This window comes from Protopterus annectens, chromosome 6.part0 (assembly GCF_019279795.1).
Source record: "Protopterus annectens isolate FY-2018-M chromosome 6.part0, PAN1.0, whole genome shotgun sequence".
Taxonomy (NCBI): Eukaryota; Metazoa; Chordata; order Ceratodontiformes; family Protopteridae; genus Protopterus; species Protopterus annectens.
The window spans coordinates 1,332,642,639-1,332,658,234 of NC_056737.1; the positions used below are offsets into that span (position 1 = coordinate 1,332,642,639).

Sequence of the window (15,596 nt, forward strand, 5' to 3'; positions counted from 1 at the left end):
ATACAAAAAGAAAACAGTACAAGTAATTTTAGACTGAATGCCAGTGTTTATATAAAGCTTAGCTCTCTACTCCTAAAACTATTCTCAAATATGTCTAGTCAAATTAATCATGCAAAGATTTAACTCATGAAATCTGTGCTACATTTAAGTATCATAACTTTCAAATAAAAACATTATATATCACACCACAAAACAGTACAGTGCCATTTTCAAAAGGTAATCATGCATTAGTCAAACCCTTATTTTACTAGAAATGCCTACTACAAGTAGACCCTCTTTGGAGTGCAAATCTTTTATCAGGTAACAAAAAAGGCAAACAAAAGTATATTGCAACCCATATGTTGGCCAATTACACTTATTTCATTTTATTAGCTTTTATCATTGTTTGTCTACTGGTAAGCATACAGTCTGGAAAGGTTAAATAAGATAATTACGTGGGGTACACATAATGGCAGTCTGTCCAGAGCACTTCATTCAGTAGACAATCACAGAATGTTCAACCATCAGGCTGTGCTCTAACTTAAGAAGTACTTACTTGGGGGAGCATTATCCCTCTCTCCTTTATGTAAGGAGGTTAGCAGAGATATTACATGTCCCTTAACATGCAGGGTTAGCCCTTTACCTCCCAGTTCCTTCCAGGGGTAGACCAGGAAAAGTAGCAGCTTTGAAATAGTAAGACTGTCAAAAAACTGAAATCCGATAAGTGGTCTAGCGGAATCTACAATCACATCCCTTAGTCAACACCATGCCAGATATGCTAGGTAATCCTGAAAATATACAGTTATGCTATTAAGCCAATGCAAATGTTAATTACAAAGCTACATGTAATAAAATGAATGCCTTGAAAGCACCTCATTCAGCTAGCCATCATGTCTATCCATAACCCCTTCCCCTCCATTTTTGCATATGGGGTTGGGGTGTCACATTAGTGACCGTCATCAAGCGCCAATGTTTATACTGCCGGGTAGCTAGCCCTGCCATGGCAGTTATTCTTTCATATTACATCCACGCACACGCGCTCACATCTACGGCCAGCTTAGTGGGTCTAACCCACTGACTGTATTGTCTTTGGGATGTGGAAGGAAACAGGAGCACCTGGAGAAAACTCACGCAAACAGGACACGAACAGGCACCCCAGCAGGGAATAACTTTCATGAAATCCTCCCACCAAGTACTTACTTCTTCAGCAGAACTGAAGACTGACAGGCCCCTCAAAAAAATTATGTCCTTAAAATATACAGGCAAAACCATGAAAACAAAAGGAAAATGTACACACCCCACCTCAGTTACCATCTGATAAACAATGTTTCAAGCACTGATTAGGTTCACAGGTAGTTACTAGACTTATGGGAGAGTAAAACACTTAGTAGCCTTGCCTAATTTCCCAGTTACCCCAGATCATAATCTGGTTAAGTGACTTGCTCAGCAAGTGAAGGAAAGCTTATGAAATAAAGAAGTTATGTACTCACCATAAAATTCCATGTTGGTAGTCCATCTCACCCTTCATTTTTACATATGGGGTTCGGAGCCGATCCTCGGCTCCAACTCAGCCGATTTACAAGCTCGAAGACTTCTGGCTGGCTCGTGGCTAAGCAGATATCCCATAGTGCACCAGTACAAACCCCAGATCTTGTTTGCTGCTCACTAGAAGAAAAAAACCATAACAGACAAACCAACACTAAAGGGTCTCCAACCAAAGATAACCAAATTATTATTATTATCTCCATATCTTCCAGGCGGGGGGCAGGAGAGCGGGTAGGTAAAAATGAAGAATGAGATGGACTACCAACATGGAACGTTATGGTGAGTACATAACTTCTTTATGTTGTGTAGTCCAATCTCATCTTCATTTTTACCTATGGGACAGCGTCCCTAGCGCCTTATCCTTGGGTGACTCACTGGAAAATACTAAGCACCGTGGAGCCAAAGGATGCTCTACCCCTGGAAGCTAAATCCAATTTGTAATGTGTAATAAAAGTGTGAGGGGTAGCCCACGTAGCTGCTGCACAAATATTATCAAGTGGGACCCTGGCTTGAAAGGCTGCAGAGGTAGACAGTGACCTGGTAGAATGAGCCTTGATCCTGCAGGGTAAAGGTCTGCCCTCCAAACTGTAGATAAAGGCTATGCAACTGGAAGTCCAGTTAGATAGTGTCACTTCAGAAACTGGTAAACTCAATCTGGCGTCAGAAAAGGAAACAAATAGTTGATCTGATTTCCTAAATTCCTTGGTCCACTGTAAATAAAAATGTAGTTGTCTATGAATGTCCAGCTGATGAAAATGGTACTCAGCTGCATTACAGTGATTAGGTAAGAAAACTGTGAGTTCTATGGATTGATTTACGGTAGTAGAGGAACAAACTTTGGGGACAAAGGAGGGATTAGTACGTAGTGACACCCTGTCCTCCTTGTGAAAGATCAAATAAGGTGGCTTAACAGACAAGGCTTGTAGCTCCGATACCCGTCTAGCTGACGTAATAGCTACCAAAAACAAAGTCTTCCAAGACAAAAATTTCAATGAAGATGAGTGGGAAGGTTCAAACGGGGTAGAAGTCAGTTTGGACAACACAAAATTTAAATCCCAAGAAGCCACAGGTTCTTGCAGTGGTGGTCTCAAAAGAGTGATTCCTTTCAAAAAGGTCTTGCATAGCTTATGAGACATTAAATTGTTATCTGGAAACCCTAAGTGAAAATGAGAAATTGCCACCAATTGGACTCTGATAGTGGCAGCGGCAGTGAACTCTGATAGTGGTGGCGGCAGTTCCTTGTTGAAAAAGCTCACAGAGAAATTCCAAAATCACAGGGATAGAAGCAGCGTAGGGATGTACATTCATTTTCTGTGACCAAATAGAAAATCTTTTCCATTTACTGCCATACAGCGTCCTAGTTAAAGGTTTATGGGAGGACATACGAATATGTGATACTGAGGAAGATACATCATGAAGCCTGACTAGGGATGGAACTGGTGCACCCACGCTGTCAACTTGAGGGTATGGATTGAGGGATGTAGCGAACCTAACATGTGAGTCAACCGATCTGGAGCTGGGTCCAGAAGAGGAGGCTCGAGAAAAGGAAACCAGACCTGACGAGGTCAGTAAGGAGCAATGAGGATCAACGTCCCAGCTGACTGGCTTTCTGAAACGCTTTGGAAATGAGAGGAAATGAGGAAAAGCATACAGAAGTCCCATGGGCCAATCATGAGCCAGAGCGTCTCTGGGTGTCTCCCCCGGAGGGGGAATGAGGGAAAAATAGCTGCTGCATTTGGTATTGCCTGGGCTGGCAAAGAGGTCACAGCACGGCTGTCCCCATTTGCGGAAAATCTGTTCCGCTCTTTCCTGTTTCAGACACCACTTGTGAGGCAGTAGGATCGCCCGGCTGAGCTTGTCGGCTATCACTTTGGTCGTCCCTGGAATGTGCGTTGCAACCAGAAAGCGCTGGGAAGAAATCGCCCATTCCCAAACTCGCATGGCCTCTCGGCAGAGTGGATAATATCTGGTACCACCATGTTTGTTGATCAACCAAACTACCGACATGTTGTCTGATTGTATCGCAATAGTCCCGAGAGGAAGAAGGTCTTGAAGTGCTTGCAATGCCAGGAGCACCGCCCTCATCTCCAGAACATTGATATCCAGGTGAGCCTTGTGTTCTTGCCATGTGCCTTGGACAGTCCTGCTGAGATAATGCCCCCACCCCCACCCGATCTGGGAGGCATCCGTGGTCACAGTGGCAACGGGTTGGGCAGGAACAAAGGGGGCGTCCATGATCAACTTGTTGGGGGCTATCCACCAAAGAAGGTCCTTCTTGCATGAATCAGTCAGCAGTATAGGATGACTCAGCGGGAAGTATTGGAAGGACCATTGGGAAGACAGAAGCCACTGGAGAATTCTCATATGCAACCTGGCTAATGGCACTAATAGAATGGTGGAAGCCACAGTCCCGAGGAGCTGAAGAACCCACTTCGCTTTGACCTTCCGCAATGGGAGAAGACGTTGAATTTGAGAGATTAAGTTTTGTGCCCTATCGGCGGGGAGATGAGCTGTCATGTTCATTTTGTCTACCTCTGCACCTATAAAAATCACAGATTGAGAGGGCAATAATGCAGATTTTTCCCAATTTATGGAGATTCCTAACTGAGCACAAAGTTGAATAGTGGCGTCGGTGTTTTGGAGTAGTAGATGCCTGGTGGGGGAGGTCAGGAGCCAATCGTCCAAATACGGAAACACCCGGAATCCCTGATGTCTCAGGTGAGCTGTCACTACTGCCATGCATTTGGTAAACACCCTGGGGGCTGTGGTGAGATCAAAGGGCAGAGCACAAAACTGATAATGACTGGCTCCCAGCCAGAAGCGTAGATGGCTCCTGGACGCCTTGTCCATTTTTATATGATAGTAGGCATCTTGGAGATCTAGAGAGCACATCCAAAAGTCTTTCCCTAACAACGGGAATATCGACTGCAGAGTTATTATCCGAAACTTGTCCTTCTTCAAGGATTTGTTTAACCTGCTGAGGTCCAATACTGGCCTCCATTCTCCGGTTCGTTTTGGTACTAAAAAGAACCTGTAGTAAGTCCCGGATCCTATCTGGTCTGCTGGGACGGACTGGATGACTCTTTAAAAGCAACTTCTTGATCTCCACAATTGCCTGATCCCTGTGATTGGGTGGTACCATCTGGGATCTTCTTGGGAACAAATGGTGGAAGGGAAAAGGGTATGATATAGCCTCTGGTAACAACTCTTTGTACCCAATTGTCTTAAGTAATCATTAGCCAGGCTTCTGGATACAAAGAAATACAACCTTTGACCGGCCCCAGAGAAACACAGTCGGGCCTCACATCAGGAGCACTGATAAGGCCATCCCCGAAAGGAATCACGGCCTTGCTGGTATTGCGGACCGCCCCTGCCTCTAGGGTGACGTCTCCCATTTCCTCCTCCTCTGCCTCTGAAGGAGGGTTCACCCTGTGTGTCCGGAAAGACCCTCTGGGACTTTTTGAACCACATTTTACTGCCCCTTTGACCTTTGGGGTATGGTCGAGTGGGAACAGTAAAACATACTCCCACGGCAGAAAGCGTCTTTCCTTCTTCCTCACACCAAGTGAGTGTGCCCTTCACCTTAGAACCAAACAATGAGGAACCATCAAATGGGGCGTTGGTGAAAGTAGACTTGAACGCTTCCGCAAAATTACACAAGCGCATCCAGGAGTGACGCCTCAGGGCAACTCCTGAACCCGCTGCTCCACTCGCTCCATCAGCTGCATAGGAGATAAGCCGCATGGAGGAGTTAACTATAGAATTTAGGGTAGACAACTGAGCAGGGAGCTTGTCAGGGACTCCCTCAGTACACGCACCTTGTACAGAATCTCCTAATCCCTTGAGGAGATCCCTCTGTTATCTCGTGAAGTGAGTGAGGCAGTTCAACGATCGAAGGGTAAATGCCGCTGAATTAAAAATATGCTTCCCAAATCTGTCCATCTGTCGAGAATCCTTATTTGGCGGACAAACAGAGGAAGAAGTCTCCACCAGCTCCTTCTTTGTGGCCACCGCCACCACTATGGCATCTACGGGAAAGCCCTTGGACAAAAACTCTTTACCAGGAAGGGCAGACAGAAACTTATTAGGTCTCCTGGGGACTGCCCCACGGCATCAGAGTATCCCACACCTTTCGATAAACTAGGCCCATCAGTTCATCAAAAGGTGGAGACACCCAAGAGGCAGAAGGTTGAGACCCGAAAGCCTTCAGACACACCGACACCTCATCAGAAGGGTTGACAGTGGGCCAGTCGCACCTCTGCTTAAGAATCTCCAAGATGTCCATGAAGGAGACATCAGAGGACGACTTGGGGGACCCTTCCAACTCCTCGAGGTCAATGTCCAATGTCAAGGACTCATCCTGGGAGTCAACATGCTTCCTCTTACATAGCCTCTACCGGGGAGGCTCCTCGAAGGGACATTCCGGGGAGGCCTCAGAAGAGTGGGGGCCACCAGCTGATGGCTCCTGAGGCTGAGGGTCTCTGCTGTCTCCAAAGATAGTAGGGGCTGAGACCGAAGTGGGTGCTCTCGGGGGAAGAGTGCTGGTACCACTAGTAGGGGCTGGAGAATGAGACAGTATGCTCATCATCTCAAACGCCGACCTCTCCAGCTCCGAAGACCTAACCCGCTCCGAAGAGACAAAGGTTGACGTCGGAGCCAGAGCCGTCGGCTCTGAGATAGATGCAGGGTCCGAGCTCACCCTGGCCGTCGCACAGAGAGGAAGGCTCGGAACTGAAGATTGATTCCAACCCTCCCTGTCAGTGTCGAACCCGGCTCCAAAGCAGCAACAAAGGGAGCTGGAACCGATAGTACCTCCTGTGGCACCAAGCACTCCGGCTCCGAAGGGCCAACATGGTTCGGAGGAGGAATAGCAAACAAGGGCAAAGCTGGATTGAGTGGCTCCAGAGCAGACTGGGTCAGAGCCAACGATAATTTTGGTAAGGCAGACGACTTCAGGTGTCTCAACACTACCCTCTCCACATCTTCTTCTGAAAGGCTCCTGGAAGATCTGGAAGATATAGTAGGGGATCTTGATCTAGGAGGCACTGGAGACAACACGGAAACTGGTAGTGAATCCGCAGACTGGCTCCAAGTAGCAGATTCAATTGCTGATTCAATCGGTTCAGAGGTTGGCCCCGAAACACTTGGAAATGGCTCTGACACCACAATGGTGTTCTCCTTCGGATCCAAAGGCAGTGGAGTCGAGGAGGCAGATTTTGACTGTTTAGAAGGCGGCTCCAGGACACAAACCGGTGCCGGAGAAGGCCTTTTTGAAGACTTAGATTTGCCAGACTTGGAGGAAGCCGAAGAACTGGATAGAACTTCCTCAAAAGATGGTTTTCGTAGACCCTTGACTATAAGCTTGTTCTTTCTCTCCTGTAACACCCTAGGAGAGAAAGCATGGCAGAACAAGCACGATTCTTGCAGGTGGATTGCCCCTAAACAGTAGACACAGCTACTGTGGCCATCCGTTAAAGACATCTTTTGGGAGCATTTCATGCACTTCTTAAAAACACGAAGGTTTGTGCTCCTTACTCTCTTTAGACATTTCACACACACCCACACACAGGAAAGGAAGAAGAAGAAAAAGGAGGAGGGAAGAGGACTAGGTCCTCTAACTAAAACAGGCCTAGCCCTACAGAAGGAAGTACCATGAGGACTACGTCTTCTAACCTATACGGGCCTAACCCGGTGGACAGAAAACTAAGTCTTCTAATTTAAACAGACCAGAAAACGCACACACAGAAAACTGTAAATAACTCTATGTGGTAACAATTTTTAGGTCCTGTAACTAAAAAGGGCCTAGCCGTACAGAAGGACGTACCACGAGGACTAGGTCCTCTAACTCAAACGGGCCTAGCCTGGTGGAACAGAAAACTGGGTCTTCTAATTAAACAGACCAGAAAACGCACACACACAGAAAACTGTACTTAACTCTATGTGGTAACAATTTGAAGAAAATAACTAACGTACTAAGGGAGGAACTCCAACCCTTAGCAAATAACCAGTGGATCCCCACCAAAAATACAATCTCAGATTAAAGAAACTAAGCTGCCAATAACGGTCTAGAAAAAAACAATAGAATAACAGAAGCCCATGTTAACTAGCAGCGATAAACCGCCACAAACTATGTGATAAGGAAAAAGCGCAACAGCGCCTACAAATAACTCTAAACTGGCACACAGGATACCAGACTAACACGTTTATGCTAAGAATGCACCCAAAAGTTCAAACAACACTACTGCCTAGGATAATAGCAGCTTACAACACAGTAATAACTGTAACACAAAATTTAAATAGAAGAATTTTGACACTTAGCCAGAGCCAAGAGAAGCACAACCGAACTCGTCGATGCAGCAAACGAGATCTGGGGTTTGCACTGATGCACTATGGGATACCTGCTTAGCCATGAGCCAACCAGAAGTCTTTGAGCTTGTAAATCGGCCCAGTCGGAGCAGAGGATCGGCTCCGAACCCCATATGTAAAAATGAAGGTGAGATTGGACTACACAACATCATGCCTTATACAACAGGAAACAGCTCATAAGCTTAATGCTCTGAGCTAACAGCCAGACTAGTCATAATCCCACAAATATCCCCATTTCACTGGGAAGGTTGTAAGCAAGTACTATTTTATTTTTATTATTATTATTATATTTTATGTTACACATTTCTTAACCTGGTAATCTGAATGGAAGTGATTTTCAGGACAGAATCGGGAGCATTGCTTTTCTTAGATAACTTACTCAGGAGTCGCACAGTAGGCAAATGAAGGTGGAAGGAATCAGACCTTGGACATTAGGTACATGAAAGCAGCTCGCTAACAACTGAAAGTCTGTGTACTAACTGAAAAAAGGAAGATCTGAGAAGGTGGCATATATTAAGTAAAACCCAAAGGAAACAAGACGTTGAATTTCCCTACATTAGCAGACTGGGTAATTTAAAAACAATAATTCAATGTTTTCTGAAACCTGGATGGAAAAAAGTCACATCCTACTTGAATGAAATACTCTCAAACATCTCGACTTAAAGTGTACACACAAACAGTAGTTCTGTTAAGTATACATCATAGGAATAGACTTTTCAACACTGACCACTGTTGCAAGCTTCACCTCCTATCACAGTAGTTTCCTACTGCTTTCAACACACTACATCCATGGTAATTTACGCTCATGAACTTCAGTTACTTCCTGACACAGGACAGGTCCTTATTTTTTTATCCAATTTCAAACATACTACACTAATTGTTTGCGAACGTTATAGTTAGTGCTTTACATAGCAGTTAGCTTGTATTATGGTGGCTCTTGCTATAGAATCCAACAACAAAGAAAGAATCTAAAGCAGTAACATGCTCAATTAAATAAAAAGAAGATATCCATTCCAGAACTGGGACACTACACAGCAGAGAGTATGCAAACAATCCAAGTCAAGATATCCTAAAGGACTGCATTCAAGTGCTCTGGCATTTAAAATTATACCTAGTTTGATGTGAAAATGATGCAAAAGGATGCTGAAGAGTAAATGTGGACACAGAAAACATGGAGAAATTTGGCAGAAGTGCAAACAGCCCTGGGAGTGTCTTTTGACTGCTCCCATAAAAAGCCTCTCATATTTATGTTGTGACTCAGTTGCTTAGTAAGTCTAACAGCCTTTCTCCCTTATTCTTTGATTCCGGAAAAACAATGGGAGACTATTCCAGTTAAGCTCAGTGTTCATGCTAATCTAGCAATAAACTGAAGTCCGATTCTTCATTAACACCTGCAGCTCCAAGAGCACTGGAATCTTAATAATGCCTGCAGAACTACTCAGGTGGATTGCTTTGCCCCATTCAAGTCGAGAGGCAAACCACACACAGTGCTTTTGTTCTGATGCAACTTAATGGCAGTACTGAATTTGTGTTATTCACTGTCATTACAGCCAAGTGATGCTTGCAGACATCTCTGCAATTACATCCTATTGGGCCTCTAGGTGTCAAATATTTCTTGTTCATATTTACAATCAATAATTCCAAAACAACGCTACATACAAAGTATTAAAAGATTTCATCTTAAAGCATACACAATGGCACACACAACTGCATTAATAATTGACCTCTGTCTAATGCAGGTGAAGAGGATATTAATTTTTATTCATACAATATTCATTTATATTGTCATAAATTTCAGTTTTTTTAAATATCTCAACCAAGTAGTACAGATAGAACTGCTTAGCCTCCCATGGAAGATCTCAGCTGGATGAACAAAATGCTGCCAACAATATGTGTGCAATTTGAGTGGTTGCGGAGATATTTTAAAACGTTTAGAAAATATTACAAACTTAATAGTTACTGGGTTTACTATAACTTATAAAACCCAGTTTAACACCAAGAACCTAAATACTACCACTATAAAAATAGTTTGTGCTGAAGAGTTTGTCATTTTTACTTCAATTGTAACTCCTATTAACCCAGAAATATTATGTCTTCACATTTCAAGCAAATGTTAATTTAAGTCTACCAAAAGCTTAGGCTCCACCCACAGTGCAAACTTCCAAAGCCCCATTGCAGGGAATGAGTTAATGATATTACTTACAAGAAAATGTGTGATCAAGAAATGCAAAAAGCTGTTTTTCTTGTTTAGCTGAAAATATTTTCTCACATTTATTTTCTTTTAAACTCAGTTTTAGGGAACTGTTGTCTAGCCTGCCAGCAGACAGGAATGTGACACCTAAATAACTGATTGCTGGTAGGCATTAACAAGTTAAAAGGAGACTATCCATACAGAAAGTAAAAAAAAAAAAAAAAAGTCTTTTTCATTCTAATATCCTGCAAAATAACAGTGACATTGGGGACGCAACTGCCATGAAAAACAGACTTTTCAAGGACTGCTAATTTACTCATTTAATATTTTTCCTGTTCCATGTGGCTGCTGACACTCTAGCCTTCCCAACACTACTGAACCCACTTTTCAACATCAGCAGGGTGACAGACAGTCATGTAATGTCTGTCACTCAAGCAACCATGAGGCATTTTCTATTGTTCTTAACTAATCTCATTCCCTGTGGCTGATGTGCTGAATGGTAACCACACATGCACACTGTGAACATACACGTGACAAAGGTCATTTTGTGAATGAAGCTTGGCAGTACCAAGTTCATACTCATTGCCCATATGCAACACAACATACACCTCTCTCCAAAAGGTGCAGGTACTACATATACTACAACAAGCTGTACTACCACCCTCCCTCAGGGATAGGTAAGTAGCTGCCAGCTAATCAATCCCATCCTTCCACAAAATCCTTCACCCTAAGGGTCATTAGTTTGTCCTCAGTAGAAGTCACAATCTTGCCCTTCTTTGCAACTCATACGGTTCCAAAACTGCTTCTTCAGCTCATATACCACTGACTAAAAAGAAATCCAAATAATCTCTCGAAAGACTGACGTCTCATGGGGCATTACATTCTATCACTTGTCTTGTATGTAAACCTACCTGAGGAAAAGATTTCACTGTAAACAAAACACTTGTATGTAATTCACCATAACAACAAATGTTTGAGTACAGGACTGCACCATGATCGCATATGTTCCTCTATAATTATCAGTTGTTGTAGTATGGATCCTTATCCAGGGAAATTAGCCGAAGGCAGCTGTCTGCCTTTCTTGTCTGACTTGCAGGACATTATAGGAATCCACAGTGAGCTCTAAATACGGCCTGTTGCACTATATATAGGAGTAGTAGCATGCACCAGTTTTCAGTTAGTTTTTGGAAAAGATTAACTTGTCAGTGGGCTTTGGATAAAGGTATCCACTGCACCTACTCTGCTTTGTATATAGCCTTTGAGCTTCTGTGACTAGTAAAGATATGATGCTTTCTTGTCATACAGACCACAATTAGGACACAGCAACTCAGAAATAGGGCCCCAGTCATGTAAGTCCAGTACTAACTAATGCTCCCAGCCATTCCACATAACCATTTCTTTTTTCCCCTCCCTCTCAATTGTTTTATTTTTATGAAGATCATCCAGTGGCAGTGGGGCAACAAGTAGCACGTCTTTGGTGCTGCAGATTATGTATTACATTCCCACACCAAGTAGACTGATTCCGGACAATGCAGTGCAGCACATGGGGGGTGCTGCACTCCTTTGGATGAAAAGTTAAACCAAGGTCCCATCAATTTGAGTTGGTGGTAGTTCATGTGGATGTAAAAGATACAAGAGTACGGGAAGTTCCCTGATGCCAACTTCCCCGATGCCCAGGCCAAATTTCCCCCAGTAGTATAAATACCACCTCAGGTCTCCCTTGAAAAGAGAGCAACAATTCAGTGGGACTGACTCAGTCAATAATGTATCAAATACATTAATACATTTGTCACCTCTTTCCATAGTCCTAAGGCATGAAGTTACAGTGCAACATAACAGGAGGCAGGAGGGAGAAAGCCTTTACTGCATCCACAGATAGTCATATATAAGCATCTACAGTTACACTGATTTATTCACTTAACTGTATTGTGTTCATCACACTGACTGCAGCCGCAATTTAAATCTGAATCCATTAGAAGAGTACTAAAGCAGTAAGTAGTGTGCAGTGTAAAGGGTAGCACATTCGTCTTTGGTGCAGAAGGCTCTGGGTTCTGTTCCCACATCAGGTAATGGATTGCTGACAACTGCAGTGCAGCATAAGGGAAGTGCTCCCCTCCTCAGTGTGTTGTCCTTTGGATGAGATGTTAAACTGAAATTCCCATCTGCTTGAGTTGGTTGTAGCTCAGGTGGAGGTAAAGATCACAAGACACACAGTAGGAGAAATTCCCCAGTTCCCTGTCCAAATGTCCTCTGGTAGTATAAATACCACCTCTGGTCTCCCATGAAGAGAGGCCACTAGTCTAATGTGACTAACCCAATCCACAAAAGATAGATAAACAAAAAGGCGGCCCCACTACAGTCTAGGTTACAGCATGTCCTGCACACATTACAATATCAAAACTCATACTGGATATCAATCTAGTAATAGCAGAAAAAAAAACTGTTGAAAGATGTCCACGCAGCAGACATGCGAATGCTGTTCACCAATACACTGTTAAAGAAAGCTCCTGTGGTGGACATTACCGGAGCACAGGGTGCTCTCACCAGAGCCTCGAGAGGCTTTCCATACCAAAAAGCTAAAGAACCAGTTATTTGGACAAGGTTAACTTGGAAACAGTCTATCTTCCTATCCAGGCAAAAATTTCACAAAAAAACAGATCCATTTGACTAAACTTTCTGGTTCAAACAATGCAATAAACTCACCTATCCATACCCTAAAGATGCAGTATGTCTTTGTCTGTGTTCTGAGGATTAGAGGTCAGGAAGCTGGATAGTTTAGCTGAATGCTAGCACAGAGGCAACTTTTGACTCTCATCCTTCTGGAAAGGTGTATACAGATCTTAACACATAATGGCCTGCAGCTCAGATATTTGATGTGATCGCCACCATAAACAAGGTTTCCCATAACAAGAACCTGTGGATCACTAAAAAGTTCAGCTCAAAGGGGGAGAACAGCTTTTCAATCACATAATTAAGGTGCTTTTGGGGACCACTAGTTTTCTTGGGGATTTCAACAGTAACACTCCTATTATGTGCTGTTTATCCAGAGAAAGGGATGACATAGGAGGAACCAAGGGAGACAAACAGTAAAAGATAAAAGGTGCAATTTCATAAAGGGATATGAAAGGACACTTTAAAAAAACTGCATCAGCTACTCGAAGACACCAGCCTCCTTTGAGTGGCAATTGCTCCTACAGAAGTGCACCAGCTGGAGAATCTATTCCATTTGGACAAACAAGACTTCCTAGTGGAAGGATATCTCACTTCATGCAGGACATATAAAACTTCCAGGAGAACTGGCCCTTGAAAGGTATTAAGGCCCAAGAGGATCCAGTCTGCTAGTCTGAGGCCCATCATAATGAGAGTGTCTCCCTATCCAGTGATCGGTAGCTGCATTTTTGCAAGAACACGGAAAAGAACTCTCCTTTGCATTTACACCAACTGGGTAAATCTTAGCCATCTTGGTCATATTGGGGCTTCCACATGGTTCTTTATCATGTCCATTCTGATATTCTGCAGTACTGGGGATTAAGAACAGGAAGGAAGACGAAGAAAAAGCCCCTCCCAAGGAACATCAAAGGCATTTATTGCCTGTAACTTTTCTTACGGGAACCAAACGTAAAACTTCAGTTGGCCATTTCTACCTGAAGCATCTACCAGTGGGAAACACCATGCTTGGATTACTGAATGAAAAACTTTAGAATCCAGCTTCCATCTGTGACATTAAGTGTAGTCCATCTCAGTCTGTCACTGTGCATACATGATGGAATGTAGAAGGCCTGGAGATACAATCTTAGTTGGGAAGGGAAGCCATCTCTCACACCATCACTGCCAATCTACACAGCCAGAAACAGTGAGCTCCCTCACCATTTGTTTTTGTTATCACATGGAAGTGGTGTGTAAAAATCCTCAGAGTGCCCTGGGTCACTGCTGATTTAAAAGTTCTCTAGAACCACCAAGAGGCTAGCCACTCCTTCAGGATGATAATTATGCAACATGGCCTTCCTTCAGATGTTTCATGGAAAATTACAAAGTGCACCATTGTAAACTGAAAGTAATCCTGTCTTATTTGAAACTCAGGAGTTAAGGATCCACAAATTTCCTTGAGATCAGAAGGGTCAACAGACACTTAATGGTCAAGCGTTTTGGACACTTAAAAATTTGTTTACCATTAAAAGATCTAGAATGGAGCCCCAAAGACCATCATTCTCTGAGACCAACAAGCGCTAGGAATAAAATCTTTTTCTTTGCACCTCAAGAGGGAGACTCCTCTCTCTTCCTATCTCAATATGACAGAAACTGACCTAGTGCAGAATCTGGCCCCGAGGAAACAGACTGATACCCAGGGAGGGGAAAAAAAAAAAAGGCTGCCATGAATTCCATTTTGTGGCATGATACGATTTCCCCCATAAGGCTAAAGTAGTGTGCCTAAAATGAAACAACTTGCGCATAGGTTCACGGGTGTTTACTAAGTTAACCATAAGGGCTTTTTAAGCCTAGCCAGGCATCCCAAATCTCTGACTAGTTCTGGTACCCTTGATGAGTGTAAGCTGGGGCTTGAGAGGTGAAACATTTACAACTAGTGGCCTGGGAGATGAACCATTTACAGGCTGCCTGTGTCCATTAGAGACATAGGTGCCAAGCCAGGGATGAATTTCCTATTTCCCCATTCAATTGTCTAAGGTGCACTTGAATTGGGTTAGGGAGGATCTCTGCTTTACATGGGTGGGGAGCCAGTTCCAATGAATGGGTAGTCCCTGGAATAGATAGCGGTCTCTCAAGCAGGTCATATTTATATCACAGGCAAGGTTTAAGTCATTAGAATGAGTAATTCTGGTGCTGTTTGTTTTGCAGATATGCAGGAGGTCCATCAGAGTGGGGTCTAACAGTGCCAGGTATGCCAGGCATAGATTTCCCCCTCAACAGCCTGCAGGGAACTGAATATGGAAATAAAGCCTTGAAGGTGGTGTGCAGAGGACATATTGCTTACACCCTGTATTCTTTCAGTGAGGAAACTCTATGGACATTCCAACTGTTGGAAATGCTTGGTTAGGTACGTGCCAAAGGGGGCAATGTTCTCAATGATAAGTCTGATGAATGCCAAATACAGTGGAACAATGACCTACTTGGACCTAGATACCATACCTTTGTTTATATACTACACAACATAGAATAATTTCATCATATTGTAGACATGCAATGGTCACAGACTCTATTACTGTCTGTGTGTCTTTCCAAGTCCTTGATTACTGGGCCAACTCTTAAGGGTGTGTTGTCAATATGATAGTTATCAGCTTTATATGACTTCTCAAGGACACTATTATGCATTTCTTGGCATTTACTTTCAGTCCATGGCTCTGGCACCAGCTGTTTGTGTCAGCCCTTCCTGGAGAACATTTGGGTCGGTGGGCATTTCAATGACAGCTCCTAGTTTGCAATCGTCTGCATATTTAGTCAGCCAGAGGCCAATGACATTGGTCTCGACTTCAGGGAAATAAATACAAAAAGGGAGCGG

At 43.5% G+C, this 15,596-nt stretch overlaps 1 protein-coding gene across 3 annotated transcripts in view; it reads right to left on the bottom strand.

Annotated features, from left to right (window-relative positions):
- PRPF40A (pre-mRNA processing factor 40 homolog A) overlaps nt 1-15,596 on the bottom strand; it is a 3,102,395-nt gene that overhangs the window by 390,936 nt on the left and 2,695,863 nt on the right. The window lies entirely within an intron of this gene.